Source organism: Theropithecus gelada, chromosome 1, assembly GCF_003255815.1.
Source record: "Theropithecus gelada isolate Dixy chromosome 1, Tgel_1.0, whole genome shotgun sequence".
In the NCBI taxonomy this organism is placed as follows: Eukaryota; Metazoa; Chordata; class Mammalia; order Primates; family Cercopithecidae; genus Theropithecus; species Theropithecus gelada.
The window spans coordinates 193674017-193687885 of NC_037668.1; the positions used below are offsets into that span (position 1 = coordinate 193674017).

Genomic DNA, 13869 nt, shown 5'->3' on the forward strand with positions numbered 1-13869 from the left:
TGCCCAGGAATGTATCCATTTCTTCTAGGTTTTCGAATTTTTTGGTATATAATTGTGCATAATACTCCAATAATCCTTTGTATTTCTGAAGTATCAGCTGTAATATTTCTTTTTTGTGGTATCAGTTGTAATGTTTCATTTTTTCACTTTGGATTTTATTTATTTGGTTCTTTTTTTCTTAGTTTAGCTATTTGCCAATTCTGTTTATCTTTTCAAAAAACCAACTTTTTGTTTCCTTGATCTTTTGTATTGTTGTTTTAATCTCTATTTCTGTTCTGATCTTTATTATTTCTTTCCTTCTTCTAATTTTGGGTTTGGCTTATTCTTGCTTTTCTAGTTCCCTGAAGTGCATCATTAGGTTGTTTATTTGAAATCTTTCTACTTTTCTGATGTAGGTGTTTATTGCTATAAACTTTCTTCTTACTACTGCTTTTGCTGTATTGCATAGGATTTGATATGTTTATATTTTCATTTGTTTCAAGAAAATTTTTAAAGTACTTCTTAATTTCTTAATTTACCCTTTGGTTGTTTTGGAGCATGTTGTTTAATTTACATGTAATTGTTCAGTTTCCAAAGTTCCACTTGATGTTGATTTCTAGTTTTATTCCATTGTGGTAAGAAAATATATTTCATATGATTTTGATTTTTAAAAATTTGTTGAGACTTGTTTTGTGGCCTAACATATTATCTATCCTGGGGAATGTTCCATGTGCTAATGAGAAGAACACATATTCTGTAGCTATTACATGGAATGGTCTGTAAATGTCTGTTAGGTCCATTTGATTTATAGTACAGTTTGAATCCAATGTTTCTTTGCTGATTTTATGCCTAGGTGATCTATCCAATGCTGACAGTGGGGTATTGTAGTCCCCAGCTATTATTGTATTGAGATCTATCTCTCCCTTTAAATCTAATAATATTTGCATTATATAGCTGGGTGCGCCACTGTTAGGTGCATATATATATACAATTGCTATATTTTATTGATGAATTGACCTCTTTCTCTCTCTCTCTCTATATATATATATGTGTGTGTCATTGTATATCTATAACATATATGTGTGTCATAATATATTATATATTATATAATTATAATTATATATTAATATAATATATTGTTACATATATAATGTATACATTATACATTATATTATATATACATTATATAATTATATATTACATATAATATATATTTATATATTATATGTTATATATAATTATATATAATATATATTATATAATTACATATATAATTACATATATTATATGTAATTACACATATTATATATTATGACATATATAAGCACACACATATAATATATACATACAATGACACACATACATATATAGAGAGAGGTCAATCATCAAGAGGACATAGCAATTGTAAATACATATATAAAAAAGTCATTTTATATATATATGTCATTATATATACTGACACAATGACTTTCTATCTCTTCTTCACAGTTTTTGACTTAAAGTCTATTTCATCTGATATATGTGTAAGTACTGTTAACAAAAACATACTTGAGACTGGGTAATTTATAAAGAAAAGTGGTTTAATTGACTCCAGTTCAGCATGGCTGGGGAGGGCTCAGAAAACTTACAATCAAGGTGGAAGAGGAAGCAAATATGTCCTTCTTCACATGGCAACAGCAAGAAGAATGAGAGCCAAGCAAAGGGGGAAGACCCTTATAAAACCATCAGATCTTGTAAGAACTTACTCTCATGAGAATAGCATAGGGGAAACTACCCCCATGATTCAATTACCTTCCACCAGGTCCCTCCCAAGATGTGGGAATTATAAGAACTATAATTCAAGATGAGATTTGGGTGGGGACACAGCCAAAACACATCAGTACTCCTGCTTATTTTGGGTTTCTGTTTGTATGGAATATATATTTTCATTCCTTCACTTTCAGTCTATGTGTATCTTCATAGGTAAAGTGAGTTTATTGTAGGCAGCATATAGTTGGGTCTTCATTTTTAACCATTCAGCCAGTTTATATCTTTTAATTAGGGAATTTAATCTACTCACATTCAAGGTTATTATTGTTAGGTGAGGACTTAATCTTGTCATCCTGTTTATTTTCTCATTGTTTTGTATATCCTTTGTTTCTGTTTTTCCTCTCTCATGATTTATCTTTGCAGTTTGGTGGTGTCCTGACATGATAAGATTGAATTCCTTTCCCTTAATCATTTGTCTGTCTGCTCTATGAGTGAGTTTCATACTTTTGCATGTTTTTATGATGGTAGAATTATCATCTTTTTGCTTCCATGTGTAGGACTTCTTTAATAATTTTTTGTAATGCTGGTCTAGTGGTGATGAATTTCCTGTTTTTGTTTGTCTGGGAAAGACATTATTTCCCCTTCATTTCTGAAGTATAGATTTTCTGGGTATAGTATTCTTGGCTAACATCTTTTTTTTTTTCTTTCAGTGCTTTGAATTTATCATCCCATTCTTTCCTAGCTTATAAGGTGTCTGCTGAGAAATCTAATGTTAGCTAAATGGGGATTCCCTTATCTGTGACTTAACACTTTTCTCTTGCTATTGTGGGAATTCTTTGTCTTTGACTTTTGACACTTTGACTATAACATGATTTGGAGAGGACCTCTTTGAACTTAATGTATTTGGGCTTTTGAGTTTCCTGGATCTAGATATCCATATTTCTTCCAAGACATGCATAGTTTTCAGCTATTATTTCATTAAATAGGTTTTCTATGCCTTTCCTGAAATTCTCATACTGTGAATATTTGCTCACTTAGTGGTGTCCCAATAAGTCCTGTAAGCATTCTTAATTCTTTTTTACTTTGTTTTTCTTTTTTTCTGACTGGGTTATTTCAAAATACTCATCTTCAAGTTTAAAAATTCTTTCTTTTGGTTGATCTAGTCAATTATTGAATCTTTCCATTGTATTTTTTATTTCAGTCATTGAATTCTCCAGCTCTAAAATTTCTGTTTAGTTCTTTTTTATAATATGTATCTCTTTGTTAAATTTCTCATTCAGAAAAATATGAAATGCTTCCTGAATTTGCATGTCATTCTTGTGCAGGGGCTGTGTTAATTTTTTCTATATCTTTCCAATTTTAGTATATGTGCTACACAAATGAGCACCCATGAATGATTTTCTAACTTGAAGGTTTTCCAGACATTCAGCTAGGTTCTGATATTAACTTACTGGCCATTTGATTGCTCATGAATATTCTAATCACAGAGACAAGACTCTTGTCCCTGAAATCAGATAAATTTGCTAATAATCAACATTTCACTGAAAAGTTTTTTTGGTGGGCTGACACTAAATTTCTGAATTAAATTGATATTGGGGAAAGCCTATGGAGTTTTCTTTGTATTTAGTTGGTTTTGTTTTGTTTTTTTAAATCAAGGACTACTTTAGCATGTTTATTTATTCATTTTTTAGTTTTTTTAGAAAAAGGGCCTCGCCCTGTTGCCCAGGCTGCAGTCAAGTAGTGTGATCATGGCTCACTTGAACTTCTGGGATCAACTAATCCTCCTACCTCAACTTCCCAAGTAGTAGGTTACAGGTGAATGCTACCATGCCCAGCTAATTAAAGAAATGTTTTTAGAGACAGGGTCTTGCTATGTTGCCCAGGCTGGTCTCAAACTCCAGTCTTCAAGCAATCCTCCTGCTTAAGCCTCTGAACTAGCTGAGATTACAGGCATTAGCCACTTTATCTGGCACTAGCATGTCTGAATGTATATCCGTTGAAGGTCGATGTTACCTGGAATATAATCCAGTTTTTAAAGCCATTACTTTTATGACAAATCCTGTATCTTTAAAGATTATGACTTCTCACGTACAGTGTTTGGTTATTTTTTACTCTTCTCTATGCGCTCATTTACAGGATGTGCAACTCACAGATGTGCTTGCTATATAGTCTTTAGGTATAAACAGGCAAAACACAGAATAGGCTTTACATAACTGTCTAAAGTATTGCTTTCTCACCTTGGGGTTTATGGAAGTATTTCTGGGGATAAGAAATTTTTAAATGACAATTTAAACTTTTTTTGTTCTCATTTTATTATAATCTTTTTAAAATGCAATGACATCAATGTCTACATTATTTTCATTTCATGCATGAATATTTCAGTTGGTATTTCCAAAAGATAAAAATTCCTTTTCAAAAATTATAACCACATTGCCATTATCACATCAGAAATATTTAACAAGAATTTCTTAACATCAATGACTACTTTAAAAATATTTTTATTTGAGAAATTTTAAATATATGTAGAAGTAGATAGAATAGAAAGAACAGTACAAATTAATCTCTCGTTACTCAACTTCAACAATTCACCACATGGCAAACCTTGTTCTGTCTATACTTCTCAACTATTTTGAGGCAAACTTAGACATCACATAATTTTATCTGTATATTTCAGTGTATAATCTTAAAAGATAAGAACCCTTAGAAAACATAAACACCATATTATTTTTATTATCTAAAATATTAATAATTTTTTAACATTATTATATATTTAGTGTTCATATTACACTTCCCCAATTGTCTTTAAAAATGTTTTTAAGTTTATGTGTTTGAGTTTGAATTGAAATAAGTCCATATACTGTGTATATTAGTTCATTCTTATGTTGTTATAAAGAAATACCTGAGACTCAGTAATTTATAAAGAAAAGAGATTTAACTGGCTCAGGACTCTGCAGGCTGTATAGAAAGCATGATACTAGCATTTGCCAGGCTTCTGGGGAGGCTTCAAGAAATTTACAATCATTGTGGAAGGTGAAGGGGAAACAAGCACTTCACAGTAGCAAGAACAGTAACAAGAGAGGGAATAGGGAGGTGCCACATAGTTTTAAATGATCAGATTTTATGAGAACTCACTCACTGTCACTAACAGTACGAAGGGGAGATGATGCTGAAACATTCATGAGAAATCCATCCCCATAATCCAATCACCACTCACCAGGCCCCACCTCCTACATTGGGGATTACAATTGACATGAGATTTGGTGGGGATACAGATCCAAAACATGTCACTGTGATTGGTAGATATTTCTCTTATGTCTATTTTAATCTTCAGACTTCTCCATCTCTCTATTTCTTGCTCTTGCAATTTGTTGTTATTAAAAATATTTTTTGTCCTGTAGATTCTGTCCAATCCCCCAGTGTGGATTTGGCTGACTGCATCCCCTGCATATCATTTGATATGCTCTTCCACTCCTTGTATTTCCTATAATTTGGTATTTAGATCTGGTGGCTCAATAATTACTCCCTAACTGCCTCTTTTTGAGTTAGAAAAAGGCATCTACTTCAAAACTGACATGCAAACTAGATACTAATATTGTACAGCAGAAAATGACTCCTTTATATACAGTGTAAACATAAGTTCCTTTTGTACCTGTAGAGTCTATCTTGGTCTAAAACAGTTTATTGAAGCATAGATAATTATTACAACTAACCCAGGCTATATATTAAACATTTAACATATGATGAGACATGCACTAGGTTTCTTTGGATATTAAAGGGAAAGTCACCGCACACTTTGTGCACCTAAGAAGTTTACCCTGTATTTGGCGAGGAGCCCATCAACAGGCCAAAAACAATGTGTCATAAAGATAGCATGTAATATGAACTAAGTGGTATGGTATAGCCTCTAAGTGTAATTAGCTTTTCAAGAGAGGAGAGTTTTCTAGAGATTTCAGGAGTCAGGCAAGGCTATGGAAAGAGAGTGAGTGAGATTTGGCTTGGTTGTATTGGGACATGCAGTCCTTTAGAAAGCATCTAGGTAAGGGAAACAAATGGAATGGAGGTGGAAATTAGTTTGATGTGTTTGGGAAAATACTGGGGAGGGCATGGTAACAAATATGTTGAGTAGAAGAATATATGGCTGAATTGCAAAATGAGTAGTCAGATCATGGAAAACTTGGGTTAGGCTAAGGAGATGAGATGAAATGTGGTGGGCTTGAAAGGTCACCAGAAAGGATGTGCTCAAGCATTGTTTTAGGAAGATTAGTATGGCAACTGCAGGCTGAATTTATTTAAGGAGAGTGAGACTGGAAGCAGGGAGATCAATTATTGTCTTTAGTAAGAAACTATGTGTGAAGTCTGGATCAAGTGGGTTGCTATAAAAATGGAGAGGTAACAGTAGATCATAAAGGCATTCTAAAGAAGAAATTATTTGAAAATTGTGACAAAATGGATACAAAATCTATTAAGAGTAAAATAATATGCTCAGATGTCCAGCCTTGAAGAATGATATGGTGACTTCATTGACTGGGGCAAATAAACGGAGGCAGAGAAATTGGTTTTTATGGGAAAAAAATGAATTTATTTTTTAGTAAATTTTGTAGATGCAAAGGACGTATCTGGTGGCAACTGGAATCACAGAATGAGCATTCAGAAGTCACAACAGAAAATGTAGATTTAGAAATCTGTCATACAGAATTGGAAGCTGGAGCCGTAAGAATAGAAAAGATTCTTAAAGGCAATGAGTGTACAGCAAAAAAAAAAAAAAAAAAAAAAAAAAATTTCTTTGTGTTTAGCAAAGTGCCTGGCCTAGTGTGAGTACTTAGTAAATGCTTTCAGAATGAAAGAATAAATAAGGGAATGAAACAAGAAAGAGAGGAAGGAAAGTATTCGGGGATGGATATTCACAGTTAAGGAGGTGGAAGAAGGGTGAGCAAAGGAGACCATAAAGAGTGAAAAAAAGGTGAGGAGAGTTCAAAGATCATGCAACACCCCAGGCTACTTTATATAAAAGCTTTCAAGAAAAAGGCAGTCATTAACAGTGCCACCAGATATTGCTGAGGGGCTAAATAGAATGAGGGCTGGCCAGTGGCTTTGTCTGAATGATGTAAGAATCTTTAACAGAACTTTTCTGTGGGGATGGGGGTTTGTGGATATGATTAAAGGGGGGCCAGTAGCTGGATTAGGAGGGTGAGATGGATAATGTGGAAAGGGGGCTGAAAGAAAGTATAAGTCATACTGTGAAAGTTTGGCAGAAAAATGAAGGGAATGGCACAGTGTTTATCAAGATATCAGGGTTGGGTCAAAGATGTTTCTTTTAGGCCAGGCAAGACACGTGTATATATGAAGTTTAAAAAGAAGCCAGAAGGCAAAAGACTAAAGACACTAGAAATAACAACAAACAAATAAGATTCAGTATGCCGTAAAGGAGAAATATTCAGAAAGATTCACCTTCCATGCCATATTCCAGCTATACCAGACCTTTTGCTATTTCCAAATCAAACCATGCACATCACGACCTGGTGCCTTTAGCCATGTTGCGCCTTTGAATCTGAAAGCCCTTTTGCCTGATATTTGTTTGCTAAAATCTTTTCATTATTCAAGACCTGGCCCAAACGATCCCTCCTTCCTAGACACTCATAGCTTATTAAATATTTCTTATCGTTAAGGCTTTATACTCTTTTCGTGTATTATTGTTAATTGCTTTCTAATAGGTCTTCTCCCCTGTATTATTACACACAGTTTGTACTTAATCATATTTAATAAGTGAAAGTGGAATTTTTCTTTTTAACAATTTAAAGGAAGAATAAGAAGAGAATGGTGGAAGAATGCTCTGCTGAGGTAAAGATAAAGGTAACGGGCAGCTTCTTCTGGTTGACTTCTGTATTCTCTTACGAGGTGACATTCTTGCCTACAGTAAAAGTGAGGGACAGATGTGATGGAAGATCATTTTTGGAGCAGGTGATTGGCTAGTCAACAAAGAAGTAAGTAAAAGGAGGGCAGGGTCTTATAAGTGTTGGGTATTTGCAATGGTCCAGATTTCACAGCAAGTTTTCTTTTACTAAGTATTCATGGTTGGAAGGACAGAAAAAGCATAAAGACCTAGCATCAATGACTTGTGTAGAGAACTTCACCATAATCACTAATAAACATTTAACATGGAGAGGTGGCTATTGCAGAATGATGTCACAGACAACACTGAGATGCCAAGCAGGGAGCTCAGGGTAAGGAGAGAACCTGACACTACTTGTCAGGTCAAGACTCTCAACTTTGTTGCTGGGAGAATTACCTGGGATGGTTTTAAAGACTATCGATACCTGGGCTCGACCCTCAAAGATTATGATTTAATTGGTCTGGGGTGAAGCCAGGAGCATTTGAATTTTTTAAGTGCTCCAGTTTGAGAACACTGCAGTAAAGAGATATAGGTCTGGGAAAAGCAGAGGAGTTCAGTGATTGAAGATTCTACTGAGGATAGAGTACAGGATGAAATAAAAAAGCTATTTATGGTCTCAGGCCTGAAAATTCCCAGGAAAAAGAAGTGTCTGAGTTAGCGTAAAAGAAAGTATCTATGTTTTAACATTCAAATGGGATCTCAGCTAGTTTCTACTAGACAGACATCACCATTCCCTCATTCCCTGACAGTCATAATTGGCACTAAGGTAGGCAAATGGTTGAACGGGAAAGGAGAAGTTACGAAGCTTTCTTCTAGTCTCTACTTTAAAAAGAAAGTTTCCTCTCCCAGATAAGCCTTACTGGTTCTTTCTGAGACCCAGTGAAACTGAGAAAAAGTGCAGAAGGGACACAGGATGCTCAGGAAATCCCACAGTGGGCCAGACCCAAGGTCAGCCACCCCAGTAAGTCTCAAGAGGCATCCTGTGTGGGAGCTCAAAGCTGCTCTCTGACTTCTGTTGTAAGAGTCAGGCATAGCCCCAGTTTTCTTAGTAGCCATTTGTGGCTCTCATTCATAAATCCGGCTAAAAGATTTCTGAATTCATTTACATTTCCTGCCAGTCCCACCTTTTGGGACTAATGAGTTCCACAAGTTTATAACCTGCTATGTGAAGTAGATTTCCTTTCATTTGCCCTAAACTTACTGCACTCTGTTTTAAAGAGTGCCTTCCTTGTCCTAAGAAGAAAATGTAAACAGAATTATAAGATGAGGACAGATTGGCTAAAGTAAGCAGGGCAGAAAAAGAGCAAGGTGTTACAAGCAACCGCAGACTACCTTAAATCCATAGGGTAGTTTTCAAAGGCAAACATGGCTGGAATGCATGATCTGGAGGGGAGCTGGGTGTGCTACACAACAATAGCTCCATTGTTCTTAGGACTGGTTAGACCTTTGCAGGGGCTCTACTCAAGCATTCTGCTTGAGGCTCTACTGCTCAAATGAAAGGGAGAGCTTGAATATTTAGCAGATATTAAGAAAACTGATTAAAATACTGGAAGTGAAACCTGGAGGAAAAAGTAAAAAAAATTGGATGTCTCAGGGTATAGAAGAGAAAGTTATTCTATATAAAAATAGTAGGATACTATGTATAAAGTAAAAAATAGTTTTTTTACATTTGAATTAAAGCACAAAGAGGAGTCAAAATGTATCAGATGATGATTTAGCTTTGCAATAAGAAGGAACTTCCTGACACTTATTATTATATGTAAGACCAAGTGGAGACAGAACACTTTGCATTTTATTTTGTTTTGAATTTTCATAATTCCAAAATGATTTGGGGTTCATCTTGCCTTTGTACATCCCTCAGTGGATTATAAAGATAGCTAAATGAGTTATTTACTCAGAGGGATATGGTAATATTGAATTAGGCATCTTACAAAATAAATTTGTGATGAAAATATTAATACATACACTTTTAAAAACTATAAGGAAACAACTATTTTTTTTAAAAACAATTTTAGTGTGCTAAAGTAGACTAAATAGTAGACTAAACTATCTGTTGCATTTTTTTTCCTCCAAGGTCATAGTATACAGTTGATTATAGGAAAGTCTTGTGTTTTAATGGAAAATAGGGCAAAGGTTATATGCAACAGGAATCCAGTCATGTGGAGCTTGCAGAACGCAGGTTAGGCTCATAAAACTGCTCATTAAAATGCTGTGTTCTGAAGCAAAAGCAAATAAATGAGCTCAGGGAAAAGAGCCGCAGAAAATTGTCTAGAAATATTTCCATGAAAGACTGTGAAAATAGTCCCTCCCAGTCATAAGAAACGTGCAGATATTGCTTATACAAATAGCCCACACTTAAAAGACTTTTAAATACCTTCCCTGAAATGCTGGTTTTGACCTTCTGCCAAGAGCTACTTAATGTTTTTTTAAAACTTTTTTATATTTTTCTGAATAGACTGTATGATGAGTAAAAAATAAAAAGGCATATACACCAGAAGTTTTTAAAACAGCATGAGAAGAACAGCTTGGTTATTAACCCCTACTCCAAACTGTAGTTTAAACTTAGCAAGTTCACAAGTTCTGCAATGGTTTTAAATGCCAATCTCAAATTAAATTAAGACCAAAAAAAAAAAAATCTTCCAGATTTAAAGGGATCCCTGATTCTCTACATTTTACTATCTTGCAGTAGAGAAAACATAGATTGAGGAATCTAAAAAAAAAAGTAACAGGAATGGCTTGCTGGCAAAATAATGAACAGCAAGAAGACTTCTAAGAAGACAGCCCCAAAGCAATTCAGACAGACCATGCTTACACAACGGCTGGCTGGTCTATAAGGCCTCAAGCCAAAAACAACAACAGCCAGCAGCTCCCATCACTTATAAAGGAAACTGCACTACTTGATGCTGATTAAGTGTGTGGTGTGTGTGTGTGTGTGTGTGTGTGTGTGTGTGTGTTATGGGAGTTGTTCAGATGCCCATCTGATTTTCAGTGTAAATTCAGTGATGTCCCAGGCCCCGTCTGAGCCACAGAAGGGGCAACCAGGTGAAATCTCACCATGCCAAGTAATAACCCAGAGTGAAGCCAGCTCACAGAAAACAGACTGCTCCAGGAAGAAGCACAAGTAATGTGTCATGTGGTATGAAATCACACCGACTACTCTGTCTGTGGTTTTTTTCCTTGCACCATTTCCACAGTGTGTTAGAATCAGGAAGGGAGACCCGGAAAGGAGTCAAATATGAGCATGGAAATTTTGTGTGCTTTTTATTATCTTAAGTAAAAAAAAATTACCAGTGGCAACAATCCCTTTATACTTCTACAACTTATTTTATCTCAAGAAAAGCAGTCTGGAGCTGGCTTGTGAGAAGCAATGAATCAAACTCAGAGAGACTCCTTCTAAAAGCCAGGCTGGATCACAGCAGGCTTCTGGCCAACATTTACTCTGCTGTTTCAGTCAGGTTTCGCTGCTGTTGTTGCTGTTTCATTCTAGTGGGGGAGGGAGTTGACTGAGAGTCTTGTAGAGATTTGGCTAAAATAAAAATAGAGCTATTTTACAAAGCTAAACCAACTCACATCCTGTGAGATAGCCTAGATGTTTGATAAACCACATCTTGGCAACAACAGCTCATCTCTGAGTTAGCTGTAAAAAGGGATTTTCCTAATTCATCCAGCTCTAAACAAAATAACCCGCTCTTCTTTATTCCTACTGGTATTTGACATACCTTATTCAGGAATAATTATTTCTTTTACTTTAGTAGATTTTAAAAGCCAGCATTGTTCTTTCCATAGTGGTAGTTTACATTTTTACCTACGCACACACACATACACACACGCGCACATTCTTGCACAAGTTAGCAAGATTTAAAGCCTCTCATTTTTTATTCTTGAAGTCCTGAAAGGGAAACTGCTATTCATGTGCCAAAGAACACAGCCATTCATTATTATTTTCTCTTTATTTCTCTGTGTATACCCTCCCAATAGGATTAAAAGCGGTCTGGGATGTAGGGTATGAAGGCAGAGGAAGGAGAGGAGTGGGAGGTAGGAAAAGATGGCATTTTAATAGCCTCTACCACACTGATTCAGCACAGTAGGAACCTTGTGCTTCAGACTCAAACTGTTTCCTTCCTTTTCAGCATTGCACTTGGCCCACTTTTCCTGAAGCCATGCATTGATGTCTGTGGATAGAACTAGGAAAGGAGGTAACTAATAAATGGCCTTTCTTAGAATATGGGAGGATGGAGAGGTTTAAGGAAACTATCATAACACTATCTTTGATTTGTAAAATAATTTTCATCTTGAAATAATTTGTCTTATTAAAAGGCTGAAAATTAATACAAAGAATTCCTGTATATCCTTCACCCAGATTCTTCGAATGTTAGTATCTTACAAAACTACACAACCATGATGAAGATAAGGAAATTGACATTATAATACTATGGCCCAGGATCTAATCCTCAATCATATATTACATTTAGTTTTGCCTCTTTAGTCTCCTTTAATTTGGAGCAATACCTCAGTATTTTTTCATCTTTCATGACCCTAATAATTTTGTACCATATTGACCAGTTATTTTGTACAGTGTCCTTGAATTTGATGTTTCCTTGTTATTAATTTCAGGCTGTGCATTTTTAGCAAAAACACCCCATAAAAATGGTGTGTCTTTCTCAGTGCATTACATCAGGAGACATGTGATGTCGATCTGTCTCACTACTAGTCATGTTAACTTTGATCATTTGGTTAAGATGGTGTCTTTCAGGTTTCTCCACTGTAAAGTTTCTATTTTTTCTCCTTTGAAATTAATAAATATCGTGCTGGTGATATTTGAGGCTATGTGAATATCCTATTTCTCATCATACTTTTACCTACTCATTTTAACATCCATTGATGATTCTTAAGAGAAACTATTACTGTGATGTTTTGCGAATGGTGATTTTTAAATTTCAATCTTCTCTTCTAAATTAATTAATTATGAGGAATAGCTTTCCCTTCTCCTTCATATAATTACTCATTCAACTGTCTATTTATGTAAGTATGGATTCTTATTTTATTCTATGGATTGTAATCCATTACTATTGTTATTTTATGTCTGAAATTGTCCCAGATTTAGTCATTGGGAGCCTCCTGTAATTTGCCTCTTGTATCTTTTTCACATGTTCCCCATAAGGTTTTGAGCACTTCCTTACTTTCTGGCATCATGAGACATTCCAGGCTCATCTTGTACTTTCTCTGCTCCAGTCCTGGAATTTCTCCAAGGATCCTTGGCTGCATTTATTGGGAGATAGTATAAAGTAACCTTATCTCTTTCTGTGAGTCACAGTGAGTACATAATTCTCCTAGTGGTAAAAAGTCACCATCATGTGGGTAGGGAGAAACAAAGGTCCTGTACTTCCAGTGTTGTGGGGGTAAAGTTTTCACAACCATAAACTTTAATATAATAATGTCTTTCCCAGCTCAGCCTAAATTGGAAATCCTTGCTTAAGTAATGACCTGGAATCATATAACAGAATGTGCAAGATCAACAACATTTTTTAAAAAAATTCTGGGGAATCTATGGCTCTTTCATTACAAATTTAAAACCCAGTAAAATTTTCAGTATGTTTGCAAAGTATAACTTGGATTAAAATAAGTAAATCTTATATCACAATGTATACTGTTTTTTCGTGATTGTTTTATAAGTCAAAAATGAATAAAATATGGTTAAAACTTCTACATGAGTAATTAAATTAAGTGCACAATAAGCTGTTTAGTATTTGTGAGAAAATAAAACTGTTCAGATGGCTTTTAATCACCATACATTACTATTATTCTTATTGTTTTAATATTGGCTTAGATTTACCTAAATGTTTACCCACTTCTTTGTCCATGTTCCTTCTGGATCATTTTCCTTCTTCCTAAAGTACATTTTTTTGTTTCGTTCCTTTTACCTTTGATGGCAAACTGTTTTTGCTGTCCAAAAGTGTCTTTACTAGGCCTCACTTTAAAACAATCCTTTAACTAGGTATTCAGCTCTAGCCTGGCAGTGTTTCCCTCTGCACTTTGAAGATTCCATTATTTCTGGTTTCCACTTTTGCTCTTAAGAAGTCCGAACTGTTGTTCTTTAGTAGTTGATATATTTTTTCTCTTGATGCTTTTATGGTTATCTCCGACTTCGGTGCTCTGCAGTTTCATTATAATGTGTGTCTGGATGTTATCTGTGGTGTTCCTAGATCTTAGCATTCATGACTTTCATCAATTCTGGAAACATTTTAGTCATT

The 13869-nt window shown here is 34.9% G+C and overlaps 1 protein-coding gene and 1 non-coding gene across 6 annotated transcripts in view; both read right to left on the reverse strand.

Annotated features, from left to right (window-relative positions):
* The window catches only part of DNM3 (dynamin 3), a 556545-nt gene that overhangs the window by 49620 nt on the left and 493056 nt on the right, over positions 1–13869 (reverse strand). The window lies entirely within an intron of this gene.
* Positions 3009–3115, reverse strand: LOC112615378. The gene has a single exon (XR_003117336.1). It is a non-coding gene; the product is annotated as a U6 spliceosomal RNA (small nuclear RNA).